This window comes from Cetorhinus maximus, chromosome 12 (genome assembly GCF_964194155.1).
Source record: "Cetorhinus maximus chromosome 12, sCetMax3.hap1.1, whole genome shotgun sequence".
Lineage (NCBI taxonomy): Eukaryota > Metazoa > Chordata > Chondrichthyes > Lamniformes > Cetorhinidae > Cetorhinus > Cetorhinus maximus.
The window spans coordinates 52,307,735-52,325,474 of record NC_135890.1 but is presented as its reverse complement, the minus strand read 5'-3'; the positions used below and the strand labels follow the sequence as shown (position 1 = coordinate 52,325,474).

At 44.2% G+C, this 17,740-nt stretch overlaps 1 protein-coding gene across 1 annotated transcript in view; it reads right to left on the bottom strand.

The window, feature by feature from the left end:
* The window catches only part of pde3a (phosphodiesterase 3A, cGMP-inhibited), a 476,982-nt gene that overhangs the window by 356,238 nt on the left and 103,004 nt on the right, over positions 1-17,740 (bottom strand). The gene's annotated exons all lie outside the window — the stretch shown is intronic.

The window sequence follows — 17,740 nt, the reverse complement described above, 5'->3', positions numbered from 1 at the left end:
GGTTTCTGTAGCTCCTCTGTGACCACCAGCAATAGGTTGACTCTCACCCCATCCAACTGATTGACTCAGTGATTCTCCTCAGAAGTTTACAGTTGAGTCCTGACAACCTGATCAAAGGTATTTTAATAGAAAAGAAACAAAAGAAGAGGACTAAACTTAGGAAATGGAAAGTAGCCTCTCTGCTCATTGTTCGAGTTTACAATCCACAGTGGAGTAGGCATCCAACTTTATTCTCCCAGCAACCCATAATTTTCATTTTTTACCAAAAGTGTCAGTGTTGGCATTGGCAGAAACTGCTCTTTCAATGAGAAAGGTCGTGTAGGATCTTGAATTGTAACTTCACTATTTCGTAACCCCCTTATTCTGCCAATCTCTTCTGAGAAATACATTTGTATTGCTCACGATACAATTGCTTTTTTTTAATTGGAAATCGCTATTCTATTCTTTTTGACATGTCAATGCATTTCATTATCAAACATGCCACAATTGTGTTCCTTGTGCCTTAATGCTATTTTATTGCTTTAGTGCTTCAGTGTATTTAATAGCTTTTAATCCATGGTGACAGGGGGGAGTGGTATATTTATGAGATTATATTCCCATTTGGCATTGTACATTTAGAGCCTGCACTAGCTTTTAATTAAAAAAATACAAATCCCTTTTGTAACAATTTCAAAAGTACAAATTGTTTTTGGAAATTCTAACACAAACTCTTCTGCATGGGCTATATGAAAGACACGAGCAGCAACACAATAGAATTTTTAATTAAATAATCAATGCAGTGGTTCAGGGTTTTCCAATAATAAACAGCCGTCACATTCTGAACAGATGCAGAAGTCACTGTGATAACAACTATTTACCACAGCGATGCTAATCTCCATGCATGTCGTACATCTGCAACAAGTTCTAATGTGAAAGCAATGCCGGACACAGTGCATTGATCAAACAGAACCCCCCTCCACCCCCCACCTCAGGTTTGACTGAAATGCAAATTAAGAGAAGGGAAATGAGGAACCAGTGACACTGATCTTCAAAACGCAGAGAAACCGCAGTTTAAACCGTATGAAAGTTCATGGGGAAGAAAAAGGTGCTGGAAATATCAGCTTTGTTGCTGATAGCATACTTGAAGCACATTGATTACATAACATGGTACACAATACTGCTGAAGGTACTTAACAACATTTGGTTTGTTATACAACGCTGGGAGGTCTTAGGCAGTCTTTTCATTTAAACAAGCAACATCAACACCATAGCACCACTGACAAACAAGAGTTAACAACACACCAACTGTGCTTACCATCATTTATATATCAACCATGGTAAGCTGTGAAATTGAAATCAAAATCTTTGGAGGTTTATGATGCTGTCCAAGAGTAACCCCAGTCCTACACCGAAGGGTTGATTTTAGCTTTTGGCATTGCCCGGAAAGGGAAGGTGTCACTTTGGCTGCTTGTTTTAAACCCTGCACGACGTTGGGAGAAAGATTAGGTAGGGAATATAATGGGCGCCTAATCTACTACCCCCCCAGTTTCCAAAGCCACCAGAGGTTTAAATCAGCCCTTAATTTTTGACTCCTAATATCCTCTGATGTTGCCACGCAGCTGGTTGTAAAAACAATTGGGATAGAAGAGAAAAACAGAACACTGCAGATGTTGGAAATCTGTAATTAAAAACAGAAAATGTTGGGAATGCTCAGCAGGTCAGGCAGCTTCTGTGGAGAGACTGTGGTTGACTCTTAACTGCCCTCTGAAATGGCGTAGCAAGCCACTCAGTTGTCAAGTGAAATTATGGATGGGCAACACATATTGACCTTGATACCCGCATCCCATGAAAGATTTAAAAACTCTGTGGAGAGAGAAACACAGTTAACGCTTCAGGTCAATGACCTTTCGAGAGCTTTGCCCAAATCCTAAAGACAATTGAAATAAAATCAATTTGTTTAAAATTATTTTCCAGTTTCACATTGGGATCCTAAATGAGCAGCACTGGCCTCCCTCCAATAACCCTCTCCTTCTGATTCAAACTAGGGTACTGGATCAGTGGCACCAACCCCCATCTAATAACTCTCCTGACCCACTCTGGGATTCTGCATGAGTAACACCAACCTCCTTGGCATTCTGGGGCCCTGCACCCAGTAGCCCGCACCCAATGTGGATATTCTCCACATGGCAGCCTTGTGCCAATAAGGAAACCTTCCACCCGAGTCCAATTCTGGCTTCACCCAACATTTACATACACACATCTTCATGCAGGGAACACTTGACAACAATCAGGAGAGGGAACCTGGACTGATTTTTCCCCTGATCCAAGGGTGCTCACGTCATTTCTAGCAGCCTTCTTGCTGTCCAGGCTGAGATCGTCTACTGTAAGGTTGGAGTCTTTCTGGTCTTTGTAGCTCCATTACCACACTGAACCACAGCTCCATCAACTAAGCAATTAAGGAGCCCCCAGTAATGTTACGACTTAAGTTTGCTTTTGAATTAAAAAAAAAATCACAATCTATAGGTTGTGCAACCCTGAAAATTAACTGTCACAGTGGGTGACTGGGCAGAGCCAGGAAAGCAGATGTCCAACTATTAGAGAAACACAACCTAAATGGAGATGGTAATACCACTTTACCTCTGAAATGCCACAATGGAACAAACTGTGGTGCCAAGAAAAACTGTGGCAGTTCAAAAATTGAATCATACACACGACAGCACAGAAACAGCCTATTTGGCTCATGCAGTTGGTGCTGGTGCTGTTCTTCAAAAGGAGTTATCTAATCCGGTCCTTTTCCCCTTCTCTTTTCCCGTATGCTTTGATGTTATTAATGTGAGCACCAAGAACAGGAGTACATCATTAAGCCCTATGTGTTCATTTTGTTCCGCCATTTGATTATATCGAGACTGATCTGTACTTCAAACACCAAGTCACAATACTTTGATCCATATCCCTCAATACCCTTACCTAACAAATTATCCCACTCCCATTCTTGAAAATCCACAACCTTTATGGCAAGGAATTCCACATTTCCACCACCCTTCGGATCAATAAGTCTTTCTGATTTCATTCCTGAACAGTCGAGTTTTAAAATTATGCCCCCCTTATGGTGGATTCGCACACCAGAGGATTTAGTTGGGGCGAGTTTCAACCTCTCCCAAAATAAGTGGCTTTGGGTTGGAGGAGGAAGTTAAAATGTTAAAAAATCTGAATCCCAACACACCTACTTCCAGTTTTAACAGAGGTTGGATGGCAATTTAAATATTACAGTGAGGCTGTGGCTCATAATTAACCACCGTTTTAAATTTAACCCTGGCCTGCCAAGTTTTCTGGGCCTCAGGAAACCCAGCGCCTAAAGGGAAGCGAGAACTGCTGGACTGATGAGGTAAATGCATTTCCACTTACTTGTTGGAACCAGTTTCACCAACCCCCACAATCAGACACCCATCCCACTTACTCTTCCCATCTTTACCCCAACTCTGGCCTTCATTCTTCCTATATGGCCTCTGGTCATGCCCTCGACACATCTGATCTCCACAGGGCCTCCGATCTCCCCTTTCCCCAGCCTCAGATCATCCCTCTCACCTCCAATCTCCCTCTTGCTCTAGCCTATGGTCTTCCCTCTGATCATTTTGATTCCCTCCACCAAGCCTCCGATCTCCCCTTTGCCCAGCCTTTGAACTCGCCCTTTGCTCCAGCCTCCAGCCTTTCCTCTGGCCCAGGCTCCGATCTGCCTATTAGCCTCCAGTCTTTGCACTCTCTCCCACCAATACCTCCAGCCTTTCTAATCCCTCCCTCCCTTCTCTCCCTTGTTGCAGTCTGGTGTCAGAAGTCCATCTACCCAACAGCCTCTTTTACCTGGCAAGCTATAATCAGAAAAACAGAAATAAAACTGCTAATGGCATTAAATTTGACAGGATCTGCGGGAAACCCTTCCTTCTGTGTTTTCCCATCCTCAAAGCAGCACCCCACCACCCTCAACCCACCCCACCAACCCCGCTCCTGAGTTAATATCCAGCCCTGTTTCTCTATATCTACTCTATTGAATCCTTTTATCGTTTTAAACATCTCAATTAGATTGCCCCTCAGTCTTTTAAACTTATGGAAATACAAGTCAAGTTTGTGTAACCTGCCTCAGAGGTAAATCTGGTATCACTCTGATAAATTTGCACTGTAGTTTCTCTTGTGGCACAGTGGTAGTGTCCATACTCCCTGGCTAGAAGCCCGAGGTTGAAGTCCCACTTCAGAACTTGATGGCCATGGAAGGTGTATGCATAACCTGGCCAAACAGGTGGGTTACCAGCCTGTAAATCCTTCCAATATGGCAGCTGGGAAAGTTTCCTGGTCAGCCATACTGCAGAAGGCAACAGCAAACCACTGCGGTACTTTGCCAAGTGTAATCATAGGCCAATCCAAGGGAAGTCCATGGTCACCAAGCCTTTGTAGGGCATGGTATCTGGAGGAGGAGGAGCAGGAGTCCCTCTAAGACTAACATATCCTTCCTGAGGTGTTCAAAACTGAACATAATTCTTCAGATGGGGTCAGACAAAGGTTTGTCCAAACTTTTCAGATTAACCCTTCATTCAAGTTGTCTAGTAATACATTTTTTTATCATTAATAGTCCCATATTGTCTGTTATGTTACTTAATTCAAACTATTGCACCATTCATATCTATTTAGTGCCTATAATGACTGTATTAAACAAAAGTCGACAGTACTGATCCAATTTCCTATTAAATGCTCTTATAGTTTCTGCTTCAATAGACACTTGTGCTGAACATTCCATGGTCTAATGCCACTCTGTGTGAAAACAAAATTCTTCCAACAACCCGTGACGAGTACAAATTATCAACAGATTAGCACCACCCGTCAGTCAACAGTTTAACTCCCAGTAGTCTAATCGACATGAAGTTGCTCATTGTCTACCTCAGTAGCTTATTTTCTTCTAATGAGCCATTCACTGGGTTGCGCAATACATCAACAATTCACCACTTGGCCATTTAGGAATCCATTGGTCAATTTAGACAAATCAGTTGACAAAACTTGCCAAAAACAAAATTTGATTCTATTCATGGTCTGTGTTTTGTTTCTGACAACTAGGCAGTAGGGATTGGGCCAGGCAATTGAGAGTAATTTCTTCCCTTACATAAAGGGAATTGTCACACATTTTGAATCAGGCAATGGAAATTTCACAGCAAAGTGGGAATCTAGCACTAACAAAATTGAAATGATCAGTTATTTTGAATGAAGCAGCTTTAAATTGTGAAGAGTAGCCTACTCCTCAGCCACAAAAGCAGACATCAAACATCAGGTGGTGCATTTTCACATTCCCATCACATGGCCAACCAAGAAAGTGACTTCACTGACATCAAAACATGGCCAGTAAGCCGCTCACATCAACTCTGCAAAGCCCTCCCACCTTGAGAACAACAAACCATGGCTAGAATTCATGACTGCAATCAGCGTTCGTATTATATAAATATTCATATCAAACCCTATAGCAAAACAATTTGTCTGCCAAGGCTTGACTGACATTTTTAATCTGCACCTCACTGGAAAGGAGGCACACACTCATGGCCTGTGCTCCTTGTCTTTATTCTATTCTCAAGGTTTGTAATTGTAACCTCCTGTACAAGGTCAAACTCTTTCCCTTCATAATGCGGTCCTTGTGAGTTGTGTCTCCCAAGCTCAGAGCCTGTACAGTTCTCCTGATGTTACAATGAAGTTCTGTACTGAACAGCATGGTTGAAAGCTAATTTACAAAATGTTGAGGAGGAGGAGGAGGAGGAGGAGGAGGAGGTCATCAGCAAACCAAATTGTATTCAGCGTATTAGTCTGCAATTATTTTTTGTGGAATGCACTCACTTCAATTTCTAATCTCCATTTTAATTTTCACAAAACCATAACTGCATTGTTTCCTTTGAATCAGAGAGTAAACTGCATGTAATCAGGCTCTGAAGCCCATCTGCAATTAACGCTCAAGCACAACGCCCTAACAGTTTCAATTCTCACTCCATTTAAAACATTTAAGTATACTCCTTTCCACCGCCACTCCCCCCATCACCCCACCTTTCATTGCTCATCGCCACCTCAATTAGATTTTACATTTCAGGTATGTAGAATGACTGCATTTCATTATCTCCTGTTTTCTACCTTCCCTGTCCCTTGCTGGGGTACAGCTCCGCAGGCACTGAATGACTGTTCATCAATACATCAGCTAAGTAGCCACTATCCATGTGAGCTTTGCCAGTGAGCAAAGGGACATGGACAGGGTGGATAGGGAGCAGCTGTTCCCCTGAGTTGAATGGTCAGTCACGAGGGGACATAAGTTCAAGGTGAGGGGCAGCAGGAGGTTTAGGAGGGGATGTGAGGAAAAACTTTTTTACCCAGAGGGTGGTGACGGTCTGGAATGCGCTGCCTCGGAGTGTGGTGGAGGCGGGTTGCTTCACATCCTTTAAAAAGTACCTGGATGAGCACTTGGCATGTCATAACGTTCAAGGTTATGGGCCAAGTGCTGGTAAACAGGATTAGGTAGGTAGATAGGTCAGGTGTTTCTCATGTTGGTGCAGACTTGATGGGCCAAAGGGCCTCTTCTGCACTGTGAGATTCTGTGGGCGTCAGTAAGCTATTCAACTATGGGAGCATCACAGATCACAGCCATGTACAATGCCCCCATCCAACCCCACGTGTCTGGACTTTCAGCAGGATTTTCTCTTGAATAGAAATTGTGAGGGGGACACCTGGCTCTTCATTACCTTGCCTAGCCATTGGTAATGAGATCAATAGGATTGGCCCTACTGTCACTCCCACTGATAACTCAGTACAGATGGAGGGTGGAACCTGGGATCTTGCCATTTTTTACAGCCGAGCTACTCACTCACTGTCTGAAGCTTAATGACTGAGGTTTGGGGGCTCTCAATATTGGCACTTAGAACAAAGACATCCCCCTCAATGGTTAAAATCATTGGAAAACAGCTCTGTGATTAATCACATTGATATTAGAAAATGAATACCCTGCGGGTGATATTGGTCTTTGCCAGTTCTGGAAAACAGGCTCAGAATGAATCAGCTTCCAGCTTTAAACTGTGACTGGTTTCCTTTTCCTCTGAAGTCTACTTATGTGTGTAAACTAGGCCGTTGATTCGCTATGAGCACATTCCACACCTACTGGCAAAGACTAAGTGCCCCCTTTTATTGTTCAATTATGACAGATTTAAATAAACCATATGCACAATGTTCATCTAAAAATCTGCGTATTTATATTAGCCACTATATTATCTAGACTAGACAGTACCGCTTGTATTACTTAAGAGAAATTCACCATCAGCACGAGGGATGCCGCATGACTGTGTGCGGAGAAGCAAAGTAGCACAATTACACACAGGAAGGCTTTCAGTCAGAAAACACAAGGAAAGAAATAACACTGCAACGCAATTTTTGAAGTGAAGAAAAAAAGTTCTAATTTACAGGTCCTAGTCTTTGCTACTCATCATTGTCATTTGGGAGATGAATTCTGTGTCCATTGATGAGATGGACATCATTGCTGTGGAAAGGGCGTTCTCCTGCCAAAATTTTGGCCTCTAATGTTACTGCCAATTGCTCCTGGATCACCTGTGGCTTAGGGTAAATGCAGAGTAAATGAAACTCAGCCTGCCACTCTTAAAAGTTGTGCCATGTTCAATCACTTGTCATGGACAGGGAGAGATATGGGATCATTTTCCCCCTCGGCTGACTGCAATAAGATGTATTTTAAGATGTGTTTTGACACTTTGAGTGCTATGACTTTAAAGAACAGACACAAACAGGCTTTCTTGTAAGTTTAAATCAAAAGAAACGATAAACCTTTATTTCCACGACACCTGAAATGTAAAGCAACAAACACCCACAAGAAAAGATGATTTCTAGATGTGTAACAAGCACTTAGATTACTAGAAGGATAAAACAGAAACAAGACACTTCTTTCCAGACCTTAAGATAGTGGTTTAAAACATTGCAAGCCTGAAGGATTCTCTCTTGTTCCTTGAAGACAAATGGGAATTGAAAGTCTTTGGCTTTCCAGCTGAAATTGTGGTCAAGCCTCTGCAGTGAAGAATTGTAATCCTGCAGGTAAAACAAATTAGCCCCTCTTCCCTGCCTGAGATGACTTTCTTTTCGAGGAAGTTATTCTTTCCTTGTGCTGGGCAAGGTCTCTCCATCTGACGTGCTGATCCCAGACTGCCTTACTGGGCTGCCCTTGTGATTAATAAGGTATCAGCTCCCTCTACAACCAGTTTCAGTCATTTAACAGCAGAATCGATGCATTCCATTCATCACACACCATCGACATTCCAACTATGATCATCCTCACTGAACAACTTTATTTGAAATCTCATCTTGATGGGGCCAGCAGCTTTAGCAGCCATTGTAATTTTAAATCTTTTCCATTGAAATAATGAGGGGTAATCAATTAGCACTTGACAAGGCCATTTACATTTTAAATAACTTCCTAGAGATATGCTCAGACATGCCTGTGCAGAATCCACAAAAGAGATCATCTGACTTCCTGGAATCTATTTTGTGAAGGTACAGTGTCCTTATTTCATGTTGCTTTTTAAAAAACCAAGCATCCATCTTTCAATATGCTTTACGGGCATATGATGTGACCATAATGCACTGTTACTCTGTCACAGTACGGAGACTGTCACACCAGAGTAATACACTGCATGCAACAGCTTCGCTCATGGGCTCTGGGTGAGACTGGCAATGTAGGGGGGAAAAAAAGAGCTTGCAGGTATTTAGCACCTTCACAACATCAGAGCACCCCAAAGCACTTTACAGCCAATGAAGTGTACTTTTGAAGTGTGGCCACTGTTGTAACATAGGGAAATGTTGCAGCTGATTTGTACACAACAAGCTCCCACAAACAGCAAAGAGACAATGCCAGCTAACCTGGTTTTGTGATGTAAGATAAGGGATAAACATTGACCAGGACACCGTGGTGAACTCTCCTATTCTTCTTCACAATAATGCCATGGGATCTTTTATGTCCATCAGGCAGGGCAAACAGGACTTCAGTTTAATGCCTCATCTGAAAGACAGCACTTCCAACAGTGCAGCACTTACTCAGTATTGCAAGAAGTGCCAGTCCAGATTATATGCTCAAATCTCTGAAGTTTGACTCGAGCCCACATTCTTCTGACTCAGAGATTAGAATGGCACCACTCCTCCAAGGCTGACCATTTTGTGCAAATCATTTAATTACCAACAAGTTTGTGCTGTGCACTTATATTCCCCTAGCAACCTACCTGAGATAACATAAACGCAAGTCATTTATAGAACGATTGGGAACGATGTAAATAAAATAGAAATGCAAACACTGGAGTCTGAAATAAAAACAGAAGATGTTGGCAAGCCCAATGCAGAGCAGGACAACCAGCACTCAGAAAGAGCTGGATCCTTCATCACCGGCTAACAAGGATTATCCCCGAAATACCAACTTTTCTTTTCATTTCAGGTGCTGAAGGTCAGTTAAGGCATCAGTTTTTTTTTGATTTCTGAGTTGGATTCAAACCAAGGTACCACAGGTGAAAAAGAATTATAAAGGACTACAGTCTCTGTACTGGAAATTTTCACAGAGCAGAACCTAACAGCATCATCCTATTTCACCCTGGTGATGCTCACACAATGATGCTTAGCCTTTCTCCCGTGCCATTGATAGAAAGGGTCTCTAGTTTTACCATCATTTTAACAGAAGTCTGCTAGATCGTTCAAGTAACCCAGAGCATCATAAAGAAGCTAGAAAATTACAAACTTCTTTCTAGGTTTTGAATTACTACAAATATTTTACTATGACCTTCTGTAGATGATTTCGACACAAAACCCATCAGAGGCTATTCAGCCACAGTAGTCTTTGTAACTGGTGTACATGTAGCAGTGGTTAACTGGACATGTGTCCAGGAACTATCCAGCTCTGAGTGACAGGTGAACATTGGGTAAGACTTGCTAGTTCCCAAGTTATTCTGGCAGAGTATTGTTTAACAGTCTGTTCATAGGTCACAATGCTCCGAGTGTCAGAGGAAACCAGAGAGACCTGTTAGCAAAGGAATTAACCTCCAGTCACCCGCATATTCTAGATCACTGGCTGTGAGTAACTACCAGCAATAAGGCACATGCTGGGATATACATAGCATGGCATCAAATGCAGATGACAGTGTTGCAGTGTTTCCAAGACACTTGGTGAGCAGCAACATAAGATTACTCTGTCGCTGACCTTCACTATGTTGGCCGTGAAAGCAATGGTTTGGCACAATCAGAGCAGGAGTCAGGAGCCTCACAGAGGGCTTACATTATATAACCATCATGTAAAAAATCATAAAATAACCAGGACATTACCGACTGTAGAAAGCTTTTTACAGTATGACACTTTAGTTTCATTGTACTCTGAAGAACTGGTGCTCATCCTCTGTGGTTTAAGGCACAATATTGCTCCATTAGTCAGACAGAAGAATGCAAACATATGCAAAGTTAGACAATGTGTCAGTTTTTCCTCAGGTCAAAATGTCTCTTTTACTGGATCAGACTGGTTTATTAGTGACCAATATAACCTCCTCCCCCTGTAAATGTTTGGAAAATCCTAGTCGCCAACTCACTAGGAACAATTTACTTTGCAGTTTTAATGAATTGGAACTTGGTTTCTTAGTAATTACTACCATTAGTATTTTAGTTCAAAGTGAATTGATTGACTGTCATGGAGTAAATCAGATTCAGCTCAGGGGTAGCCATTACGACAATGATGCTTCTGGTGTCCAAATGCACAGTCGCACCCCTCTGATGATCTGAAACCCACAATGTGTCCACCTTTGGCAACATCCTACCCTATCATCCGTTGTATATATCGGTCCTCACTCACACAGAAATTTTACTGGTTTCTTAGATAAAATGCAAACACTCAGTATCTATATATAAGGCAGCTTAGTCAGCTGGTTAAAAGTTGTGGTTTTGAACCCCACACCAGAACTTGGGGGCATGGTTTGGGTTGACACTTGAATGCAGTACCAAGGGTCTGCTGCCTTCTCAGAAGTGCTGTCTTTCTGGTGACACATTGAGCTGACACTCTGTTCCACTGGTTCAAATGGACATAAAAGATCGCAAGGGATTACTCAAAGAGCAGAACCATCTTCTTCTGATGTCTTTGCCAAAATCCCCCCACAACCAACACAACAATATCAGACTAACCACTAACTTCATTTAATTCGTTCTTTGGGCTTTAGCATGTGCAGCTGCTGTATTTTACTTTGGGACATCTGAGATCCAGTAAGGCATTACAAATTCTTCCTTTCTTCTATTGAATATTGAATAATAAAAAAGTTACCCAATTATTTTTCCTTAAAGCAACACAACAACATAGAACAGGTTGGCTATACTCAGTATAGGTGAATACGTTGAGCTCTTATCATGATGCCAAGTCTCTCCATGTCCCGAGCTCTGGTTAGGGCAGAAATTCTTTCCACTGACTAACTTCTTACTGAATGGCCAACTGAAAACGCCCAAACCAGAACTTTACTGAGGATTTGTACTTGCAAGTCCAGTTTGATTAATGGAGTATAACATTTTATAATACAAAATGTGTTTATGTTATGTTACCTATGTTACATTACCTGCCTATTAATAAAAGCAGCTTTATTAGATCTGAAACCTTTTTGTAAAATATGTCTATATGCAATGAGCAAAAAGTTATTTCAGACAGCTAGAGAGACCAAAAAAGGTTTTACTTCACATATGGATTTAGTAATATACATATCTTCAATCTGCAGCAAAGAGAACACACTGCCACATAATGATACCAACAAACTATCATTACCATTACAATGTAATAGTCAATGGCCTCATTGGAATGTGAGTTCCAAATTCTGATGCTGGTTGTATTTATATAAAACCTTGAATAACACATTCTGAGGCATTTCATAGGAGCATAATAAAATAAAAAAGCAAAAATTACAGATCTGGAAATCTGAAATAGGAACGAAAGCAACTAGAAATACTCAGCAGGCCAGCCAGCAACTGCGAGGAGAGACAGAGTCAACATTTCAGATCGATGACCTTTCATCAGTTCAAATGAAAGACCTTCTTGACCTGAAATATTGGGCTGAATTTGGCATGCTCCCAGCGGGCGTGCTTCCTGTGGGTGGGGGGGCAGGTAAAATGGAGGAGGGGGGCATGTAAAATAAGCGCTTTATGGCTGAGGGCCACTTTGGCGTGGATCATGTCTGTTGGCTCCACGTCAATGTATTTCCGGGGGAGACATGTCATCCTTCGACACCCCCCTCACCCCCAGCCCCACCCCAAGTATTATTCAGCCCGTTAACTTTGTTTCTTTCCACAAATGTTGCCTGACCTGCTGGCTTTTTACAGCTTTTTTTGTTCTTATTTCATTAAAAGTTGAAATTTGACATTGAGCCATATAGGGCGTTAATTGACCAAAAACTTGGACAAAGAGAACATTTTTAAGGATGGATTCAGGAGGGGGGGATGGGGATGGAGGGAGTTCCAGAGTTTAGGCCTTGGCAGCTGAAGACTTGGACACCACTGATGGAGCAATTAAACTCAGGGATTCTCAAGAGGCCACAATTAGAGGAGCAGAGATATTTTAGAGGGTTATCAGGCTGGAGGAGATTACAGAGATAAGGAGGAAATGGAGAAATTTGAAAACAACTGTGAGAATTTTAAAATCAAGTCGCGGCTTGGCCAGGAGTGATGGGTAAATGGGATTTGGTGCAAATGAGGTCTCAGGCAGCCAATTATGACCTCAAATTAACAGAGGGTAGAACGTTGGAGACCGGCCATGGGTGCATTGGAATAGTCAAGTCCAGAGATAACAAAGGCATGGTTGAGGATTTCAGCAGCAAATGAGCTGGGGCAAGGGCAGAGTCAGGTGGAAATAGGCTGTCTCAGTGATGGCACAAGTGTGTGGTCGGAAGCTCAACACAGCATCAAATATGGCACCAAGGTCATGAACAGTCTGGTTCAGCCTCAGACAGTTGCCAAGGAGAGGGATGGAGTCAGTGGCAAAGGAATGGAGTTTGCAGCTAAGACCAAAGGCAGCGGCTTCCCAATATTTAGTTGGAGGAAATTTCTGCTCAGTTACTAATGGAAGTTGGACAAGCAGTCTGGCAATTCACAGACACTGGAGTAGCTGAGAGAGTTGGTAGTGAGGTAGAGCTGGGTGCCAAAATGCACATATGGAAAGTGACCTTGTGTTTTCAGATAATGGCTGGGAGTAAGGGAGTGGGGGGGCATGTCCAGATGAATGTACAAGGGAGGGGTCTGCGGAGTCAATGGCTGCCTCCTGGGGCGCAAACTAAAGGTCAACGTGGTAGAGGGAATGGCGAGTATGAGAGGGGGCAGAATGAGCTGGAAGGGTGGGAGGGTGAGGGTGTGTCAGTAGCAGTAAAAGGGACGGCAAGGGTGGTTGGTGGGGACTTGGAGGCAAACACGGACCCTGGGGATGGGAAGGAGGAGGTCGTGGAGGTAACGTGAATGGGGGTGGGATTCTCAGGAAGGTAGGGAACGTGCACATTCACCTGGACATCCTGCAAAGAAAAGGGTTGGATTTGGTAGGTGATGGTGGGGAGGTGGAAGGTGATGCCAGGAGGATCAACAGTGATAGGGGAAAGGACATGGGTGACTGGGAGAGGGGAGAGGACAGGGAAGCTGATCTAAAGCTTCAAAAAGACCATAGTTGTCGAAATCGAAAGTAAGCGGAGCCTCGTGTTGGAAGGGTACATGTGCTGCGTGGGAGTGTGATCAGTGGGTGGGCGGAGATGCAGGTCGGCTCAGATGGACAACTGAAAGCCAACCCCAGCCGGCAGCACTGAGATGAGTGTGATTGAGGAAGGCTCCCCGTGCATGGGAGAGTGCTTACACCAGGCTTTGAAAGGTTCTGCCGCACACACAATTCTCCTTCCAGAATCTCTCATGATCCAGCTACGTGCAGCTGAACTGCTAATGGGGGGAATGCAGAGGGAGGACTCGCGAAGGCTGTAAATGAAGCTGAAAGATAACATTACACATTATTCAGTGAAAGTGGATATATTTTCAGATTATAAAGTGGTAAAATGTGTTCACCCATGCAACCACTTGTCATCAGAATTTCTTAACTTTTCTAGGTCTACCACTTCTTCTCGGTGCTGCCCTGATATCTGCAGCAGGGGTGGAGACAGCTTGTGCAATGGTTGGTTCTGTTGCCTCTGATGACTTCGGCGTGTGTCCTTTGGAGATCCAAGGCCTTGAGGGCCCCAGCTTGCTTTGGCTGTCCTCCTGTGGGCCAACTGCTCCCTCTGTGGTGACAGAGGACGAGGTTGAGGGGCTCACAGGCAAAGGGGACTCAGAAGGGGAGCACAGCCTCTGAGATTCCTGAGTGGATAACCCAGGGGTGTCCAGCTGCCTCTCCTCCTCCCTTCGGGTGGCCGAGGGTCCTGGCCTGACTCCTTGAGGGGAAGGAGCACTTGGAGGGACATCGAGATACCCTATTTCCCTCTCATATTGCCACTGCAGGAACTCACCCATGGCCACCACGATGGAGTGCAGGTCTGCAAGCATCTCCATGTTCTGCTGGGCCAGGGTCTCCATGGCATCTGCCATCCTTCCCATGGAGACCTCCATACACACACATGTGGGCACCACTTCATCAGAGAGCAGGCAGACGCACTCCTGTGACTCGAGTGCCCCTCTGTTGAGGGCTTCTGGCAGCTCTGTGTGACGTTCCCCCGCCTTCTGCTGACTCTACAGGATGAGTTGGAAGGCCGAATCCAGAGGCTCGTCATCAGACTCGAATCTCACAGCTGCCTCATCCCTGCAGCCCTTAAGAGCGCTGGGGAGCTTGGCTGAACCTGCCTCCTCCTGCTGTGGACACATGTCCGTGTGGTGACCACCAGATTGTGAACTGGAGCCTGCTCTAAATCCGAGGTGTGTGTCTCTGCGCTGGTGCAGGGTGTGGGTAAGTGCTGTGATGGGCCTTCCAGGCTGCTCATTTCCAGCTCTTCAATGGAGGAGGTGTCCTCTTGGCTGGAGGTGAGGATGGACGGACTGACTGGCTGAGGGTGTTGGTCACTTGGCAGAGCTCCCTGTGAACCAAAGTAGAGATATTTAGTGCATGGCAGCAGAGTCAAAAACAAGAGAGAGAGCACTCACAGTTGCACTGTGAGAGGGAAGGTGTGGTGCAGGATCCTCATGTGGTTGTTTGCTGCCGACCTCACCGTCCCCGTAGGCACAGTCCACATCCTCACCAGTCAGTGCGATGGCACGCTCCTCAAAGTGAGTGAGGGGCCTAATGTGGGCCACTCCACCCCCGGTCTGGGACCTCTCCCTGCTGTTGTGAGCCAGCTTCTCCTGCATGAAAACAGATGGAGAGAGTGTGAGCAGGACACATGGCACTGAGTGGAATGTTTGTGTGGTGAGTAGAGCCATGGACGGGATGAGGATGTAAGCTCCAGAAGATATGAGCCTGATGGAGATGTGAGGGTGTGCGTGAGAGTTAGTGGCGTTGTGCCTTGAGGTGTGAGATCCCTGTGGATGTGTGATGGGCTTGTGAGTGTGTGAGTTGAGAGTGATGAGGTGGTTGACTTACCCTGATGGAACAGATGAGAGCACTCATCCTCTTCCTGCACTGGATGGCATTGACCGCCACTCCCACCGCCTCCCAGGCCGGATTGGTAACTCTGGTGGACTCCTGCAGCCAGAGCGGGGACAGAGGATATCGCGGTGGTCTTCCACTGCATCCAGCAGGTACCCAAGAGAGGTGTCACTAAATTTGGGGGCCGCTGTCATCTTTGCTTTCGGGGCCATCTGTCGCCTGGAGCAGTCCTGGTCTGAAGACATGAAGTAGGCAATGCGCTCTGGTGCGCTTTAAATATGGTGCCCGGAGCAAGGAAATGCTGAGGTCACAAAGTGGTGGGCAAATCCAAGCGCACCCACCAGTGATCCGGCGTGTTCCCCGTGAATGCATTATTAATGAGGTGGGACATGTCGGCAATGGGACAATGTGAAAAGCCGCCATGGCGGCTGGTGAGTAAAGCATCCTTCATCCCACCCACTACCACACTTAGTGCAAATCTGGAACGATTCCTCTCAATGTCACTGAGGAGCAGCGTTTAGAAGAGAATTACAGGAGGAGTGGGGGGAGGTAAGGATAAATCATTAGTAGACACCAGAGTTGACAGTGCGAAAGCTGGAAGAGAAGCCATTGAAGATGATTCTATAACTACAATCCTAAAATTAAAGAATCGTACTGAACAGAAGAATGTCAATCAGCCCATCATGCTGAAAGAGTTGTCCAATTACTCCCCTTCTCTGTCCTTGTATTCCAGCAATATTTTCCTATTTAAGTATATCCAATTTCCACTTGACAGTTACTATTGAATCTGCTTCCACCTCCTTTTCAGGCAGCATTATCCAGGTCATAACAACTCATTGCATATTAAAAAAGAAATCGCCTCCTCTTCCTCTGGTTCATTTGCCAACCATCTTAAATCCGTGTCCTCTGGTTACCTAACCTCCAGTCAGTGGTTACATTTTCTCCCTATCATTCCCCAAATGCTATTTTGAACCCCTCCAGCTATTTGGAACCAAGATAAGGAGAAATTTCTTCACTCAGTTGGTAATGAATCTTTGGAATTCTCTGCCCCAGAGGGTTAGGGGTGCTCCACCATATATTCTAGGCTGAGATGGGTGGATATTTCACCCCTTTCCTATTTCTACTTAGTTCTGTTGAAGGGTCATGAGGACTCGAAACGTCAACTTTGCTCTTCTCCGCCGATGCTGCCAGACCTGCTGAGTTTTTCCAGGTATTTCTGTTTTTGTTTTGGATTTCCAGCATCCACAGTTTTTTGTTTTTATATCTGAGATGGGTGGATGTTTGAGGCAATGGAGGGATACAGGAGTGCCTGGGGAGTGGAGCTGAGGCAGAAGATCAGCTGTGATCATATTGAATGGCGGAGCAGGCTCAAGGGGCTGTATAGCCTACTCCTGCTTCTTATGTTCTGATGCTAATTCTTTATATTGTCAATTATAATGGTGAAAAGCAGCTATTTTAATTTACAACCACAGTTCACAGTCACATTCTGCACTGGCACTACAAAACCCTATCCAGAATAGGTTTTAATTTAACAGTCAACTAGCAATCTATCAGGGAAAGTTTTACTTGGTGTACATGTTCTACAGCGACCCTGCTTTACGCTTAGTATCAGCATTAGCACCTGCACCCATAATGCACATATAAAATCTTTCCCTTTGACTTAATGAAGTTATCCACTGATGGATAATTAATTTGGTAATGTAAGAGTGCCGTCACCATATGGGGCTCTCGAACATGTAAGTAAACGGCATAAATTAAAGAACATCACCAAAAAAATTAATAAGGGAGAAGTTACAAGGTTTTTTTTTTCAAGTGCAGAGGGTTGCTTGGTTGTGGAATCGTCTATCAAAAACAGTGCAGGAAACAGATATGGTAGTTTTTAAAAAGAAAATGAATAAATATTTAAGGAAACAAAAATCTTTTGGGGACATGCAGGGGGGATGGAACTAAGCGAGTCACCCATTCAGAAGGCTGGAAAAGGTGTGATGGACCAAATGGCCTCATTCTCTGCTGTAAGGGTCTGCGATTCTCATATTCCATGAACATTTCTTGGATGTCTGTAAATCCCTCCATTGGATGTGATGCACAGAGAGCTTGGGGGGTGGGGGGAAAAGCCAGTGAATTGTGTGCAGTGAAGGTGGAAATCAAATC